Consider the following 6,000-nt stretch of genomic DNA (forward strand, 5'->3'; position numbering starts at 1 on the left):
CAAATGATGTTTTGGGAATGTCCACAACACAAGGAAATGCATCCCTAATGTCACCCTGTACTCTGGACAGCTATAGCGGCCACACACACCCCGACTGGGAAGGAAGTCCGTGCCGCCTGCCCTCCGGGGTCTCGGGACGGGGAGTTTGCGGCAGGGAGAGGAGGAGCACCATAGCAGTCTCTTCCCTTAGGGTAAGGGTGATGTTCTAGCGGCACAGCACCCACGGGGCCTCTTCCGCACCCTTGAGTTTGTGGGTTAGAGGAGGGGAAAGGGAGAGGTGCTTCCTCACAGAGAGGGAACCCCCATTCCTGCTGTTCCCCTTATGTCTGAGCTCAGGACCCTGGGAACTTTCCGGCCCCGGGGCAGGACCTAACAGAAGGCTGGTCCCTCCGGTGGGGCCTGTGTCTGAGACCAGCAAGGGGAGCCGCGCTGGAATTAAGGCCCGAGAAGGGCAGGGCACTGTGGGGATTTGCAGATCGAGGGGTGGCGTCAAGGGTAATTTTACTCGGTGGGGAGCTCGACCTGAGACAGGTACCGTCCGAGCCGCTTCCGAAGCGCTCCCCCACCAGTTCCAACCACCCCTGGGCCGCCTCCCCGCCGAGCCCGAGGCGTGGGCTCTTCGGGCTCCACGTCGTCGCTGAGGGAGCTGATGCCTGGGGCCCTGGAGGGCCCGGGCCAGGAGCCTGCGCGGGGGCCAGCCGGAGGGAGCAGGGACCTGGCCAGCCGCGCCTGCGCGCTGCGGGCGGGGCTGGCGGACGGCCCTCGGCTACGCCCCGCCCCGCCCCCGCCCCCGGCTCCGCCCCGCCCCCGCCCGTGCCCCGCCCCCGACCGCGCCCCGCCCCGCCCCCGCCCTCGACTGCGCCCCGCCCCCGCCCCCGCCCCCGCCCCCGACCGCGCGCGTGCGCCTCGGGGGACCGGCCGGGCGCGGGCCTCGGTCCGCACGGGCGCTCGGGTGCGGCTGCCTTTGGCGGGCCCTGCGGCGGAGCTTCCGGCGGCACCTGCGAGGCGGGGGAGCCCCAGCGGGGCAGGAGCCCGCCCAGGCTCCCCCGCCCCGCCCCCCGGGCCGAGCGCCGGGCCGCGCCGCAGCCGCGTGGGGGCGCGGCTCGGGGTTCAGCTCGGGCGGAGCTCGCGCCCTGGGACCCGGTCCGCGTCGGGCCGCCCGGCGGCCTCTCCCCTCCTTCTCCCCCGGCCCCTCCCCTCCTCATGCTCACTCGCTCGCTCGCGCTCTCAAATGAATAAAATCTTTAAAAAAAAAAAAAAAAAGTGGGGGGCGCCTGGGTGGCTCAGACCTGCCTTTGGCTCAGGGCCCGGGGTCGCGCCCCGCACCAGCCCCGGCTCAGCGTGGAGCCCGCTTCTCCCTCCCCCCGCCCGCCGCCCTGCCCCCTTGCGCCCCACGCTCTCTTTCCCCTGTGTCAAATACATAGATGAATCTTTAAAAAAAGAAGAGATAAAAGAACTACTTAAAACAGGCGTGGAGCTGGGAACGCACAGGAGCTGCAGGCGGAACACCAAGTAACTTAACACAAGTGAGCCCATGTGAGTAAAAGCCTAGAAGGAAACACCCTCTGAAGCTGGGATTAGGAGTAATTTTACTTCCTTTTTTGTTATGTCGTATATTCTCCAACTCTTGAGAGTAACTTTTTTTTTTGCAATCAGGAAAAAAAAATCAGGAAGGAAATGGGGTGCCTCGGTGGCTCAGCGGGTTGAGAGTCTGACTCTAGGTTTCAGCTCAGGTCATGATCTAGGGGTCGTGGGATCAGGATGAGCCCCGAGTTGGGGCCCACACTCAGCAGGGAGTCTGGGATTCCCCCGTCCTCTCTCTCTGCCCCTTCCCATGTTCACATGCACACGCTGTCTCAAATAAATAAATAAGTCTTTAAAAAAAATACGGGGTCAGGACGCCTGGGTGGCTCAGTGGTTGAGCGCCTGCCTTTGGCGCAGGCGGTGATCCCGGAGTCCTGGGAACAAGTCCTGCATCAGGCTCCCTGCGTGGAGCCTGCTTCTCCCTCTGCCTGTGTCTCTGCCCCTCTCTGTGTGTCTCTCATGAATAAATAAATAAAATCTTTAAAATAAAACAAAACGGTGTCATTATAAAAAAAAAAAAAGGAAAGGAAATAGTCCCTTACATTTATGCAGCATCTTATTATTTACCTAATATTTAGTCCTTCTCTGTTATTTCTTTCAATCAACAATAATCTTATTTGTGAAGTGATTATTATTAGTTACATTTTGGAGGTAGGGACTCCATGAAATTCCATGGTGGTGAATGACTGACTTGAAGGCACAAAACAGTAGTGAGCAGTGGTGGGATCAGGGAAATTTGACCCAGCCTGGCCCTGAGCCTGAGCAACACGACTGTGGCTGATAAGCTTCTGCTACAGTCTCGGTTCCTCTTTCTTTTTGTGTCTCCCCCTTCCCAATCCTTGGTCCATTGAGTGACATCATTAACTCCATTAACTCATTTATAAAATAAATGTGCACTGATAACCCACTGGGCATTCCATTATTTTTGAGGCATTATTTACTCATATATTTTTTAGTTTTATTGAAGTATAATTAACATACAATAAATTACACATATTTAAGGTGTATACTTGGATAAGTCTCGACATATGTGTTCATATAAAACAATCACAACGGAGTCAATGGACCTGTCAATCACCCCCAAAAGTTTCTTTGTGCCTTTATGATCCCACTCTCCTGACCATCAGGCCTCTAATACCCAATCAAACATAAATCTGCTTTCTGTCATTACAGATTAGTTTGCATTTGCTGGTTTTTTTATATAAGTATAATCACACACCATAAACTGTGTATGTGTTGCGAAGTATAGATTCAAGTTGATAATTTTTGCACAGATATCCAATTGTTCCAGCATCATTTGCTGAGAAGGCTGTCCTATTCTTAGTTTGTTTAGTATTTTTATCATGAAAGGATGTTGAGTTTTTATCAGATGCTTTTCTGCATCTATTGAAATAATCACGTGGTTGTTTTCCTTTGCCCTATAAATGTGCCAACGTTTATTTTCCTAGGAATTCACCCTTGCATTCCCAAGATAAATATCTTGCATAACCAAGAAATATCCCACTTGGTTACAATGTATAATCACTTTTAGTGGGCCATTGGATGTGACTTACTAGTATTTTGCTGAGAATTTTATATCTATATTTATAAGAATATGAGAATGAATATATCTATATTCATTTTTTTCATAAGGAATATTGGTCTAGAGTTTTCTTACAGAGCTTTCTCTGGCTTTGGTAAAGAATGGTGGCCTCATAGAATGTGTTAGAAAATGTTCTGCTCCTCTTCTGTTTTGGGGAAGAGTTTGAGAAAGATTGGTGTTAAATCTCCTTTCGATGTTTGGTAGACTTTACCAGTAAAGCCATCTGGTCCTGGACTTTTCTTTGTTAGGAGATGTTTTAATTTATTGTTTTGTGGGGACACCTGGGTGGCTTAGCGGTTGAGGGTTGAGCGTCTGCCTTTGGCTCAGGGCGTGATTCCAAAGTCCTGGGATAGAGTCCCAGGATCGAGTTCCACATGGGGCTCTCTGCAAGGAGCCTGCTTCTCCTTCCCTCTTCCTGTGTCTTTGCCTCTCTCTGTGTGTCTTTCATGAATAAATAAATAAAATCTTAAAAAAAAAAAAAAAAAAGGGCAGCCCAGGTGTCTCAGCGGTTTAGTGCTGCCTTCAGCCCAGGGCATGATCCTGGAGACCTGGGATTGAGTCCCACGTCGGGCTCCCTGCGTGGAGCCTGCTTCTCACTCTGCCTGTGTCTCTGTCTCTCTGTCTCTCATGAATAAATAAAAAAATCTTAAAAAAGAAAAAAAATTTTTTTTTTGTGGCCTAACACGGTCTGTCCTGGAGAATGTTTTATGAATACTTGAGAACAGCATATTTCTGTCGTTGGGAATGTTCTGTATCTCTTTTAGGTCTAGTTGGTTTCTAGTGTTTTTTACATACTCTATTTCCTTATTGACCTTCTGTATAGGATATTTAGTCCATTATTGAAGGTAGGGTACTGATATCTCCAGCTCTTCTTGTAGATTTGTCTTATTTTTCCTTTCATTTCTGTTGTTTGCGTCATACAGCTCCTTCATGACTGACCCTTTTATCAGTATATAATGTCCTCCTTTGTCTCTTGTAACAGTTTTTTTTTTTTTTTAAGATTTTATTTATTTATTCATGAGAGGCACAGAGAGCGAGAGAGGCAGAGACACAGGCAGAGGGAGAGGCAGGCCCCATGCAGGGAGCCCGACGTGAGACTCTATCCAGGGTCTCCAGGATCACACCCAGGCCTGAAGGTGGCGCTAAACCGCTGAGCCACTGGGGCTGCCCTCATGCAACAGTTTTTGATTCAACATCTATTTTGTCTAGGGGTGCCTGGCTTGCCCAGTCAGTAGAGCATGAGACTTGATCTGGGGGTTGTGAGTTCAAGCCCCATATTTGGGGTAGAGATTACTTAAATAAATCCTTAAAAATAAATAGGGGTGCCAGCGTGGCTCAGTCCGTTGAGCAACTGCCTTTGGCTCAGGTCCTGGGATGGAGCCCTGAGTCAGACTCCCTAATTCTCCCTCTCCCTCTGCCTCTCCCCCCACCCCCCTGCTCATGCTCGTGCGCTCTCTCTCTCTCTCTCTCTCTCTCTCTCTCATAAATAAAATCTTTAAAAATAGGGCAGTCCCGGTGGCCCAGTGGTTTAGCGCTGCCAGGGGTGTGATCCTGGAGACTCAGGATCGAGTCCCATGTTGGGCTCCCTGCATGGAGCCTGCTTCTCCCTCTGCCTGTGTCTCTGCCTCTGTGTGTGTGTGTGTGTGTGTGTGTGTGTGTGTGTGTGTGTGTCTGTCATGAATAAATAAATAAAATCTTTTTAAAAAATCTTTTAAAATAAAACAAAATAATATAAAATCTATACTGTCTAGTATTAGTAGAGCCACCTTGGCTGTCTTTTGGTTACTCTTTGCATGGAATATGTTTTTCCATCCTTTCAAAGCTGTCAGCCTATTTGTGTCTTCGGGTCTAAAACAAGTCTCTTATAAGCAGTATATACTTGGATTTTTAAAGAATATTTTTGATCATTTTAAAGTGTACAGTTCAATGGCAATAAGTACATTATTGTGCAACCATCACCACCATCCATCTCCAGAACCTTTTCATCTCTCCAAACTGAAACTCCATACTCATTAAATAATTCTCCACTTACCCCTACCCCACCAGGCCTGGCAACTACCATTCTACTTTCTGTCTCTATGACTTTATTACTAGTGTATGTAAAGTACTACATACTTCATAAGTGAAATCGTAAGCATCTTTCCTTTATAACTGTTTTTTTTTTTTACTTTGCATAATGTCTTTGAGGTTCAGACATGTTGTAGATGTGTCAAAATTTCACTCTTTTTTAAGGATGAATAATAATATTCCAGGGACGCCTGGGTGGCTCAGCAGTTGGGCGTCTGCCTTTGGCTCAGGGCATGATCCCAGAGTCCCAGGATCGAGTCCCACGTTGGCCTTCCTGCATGGAGCCTGCTTCTCCCTCTGCCTGTGTCTCTGCCTCTCTCTGTGTCTCTCATGAATAAATAAATAAAATCTTTAAAAAACTCATAGTCGTAATAAAGTGATTACTGATATTAAAGGATTTACTTTTGCAATAGTGTTCTATTTTTTTTTAATTTTTAAAAGAGGGATCCCTGGGTGGCGCAGCGATTTGGCGCCTGCCTTTGGCCCAGGGCGAGATCCTGGAGACCCGGGATCGAATCCCATGTCGGGCTCCCGGTGCATGGAGCCTGCTTCTCCCTCTGCCTGTGTCTCTGCCTCTCTCTCTCTCTGTGTGTGACTGTCATAAATAAATAAAAATTAAAAAAATATATTAAAAAGAAAAGATTCTAAAAAAATAAAATAAAATAAATAAATCCTTAAAAAAAATTTTTTTAAGATTTTATTTATTTATTCATAGAGACACAGAGAGAGAGAGAGGCAGAGACACAGGCAGAGGGAGAAGCAGGCTC

Source organism: Canis lupus, chromosome 7, assembly GCF_048164855.1.
Source record: "Canis lupus baileyi chromosome 7, mCanLup2.hap1, whole genome shotgun sequence".
Classification (NCBI taxonomy): Eukaryota; Metazoa; Chordata; class Mammalia; order Carnivora; family Canidae; genus Canis; species Canis lupus.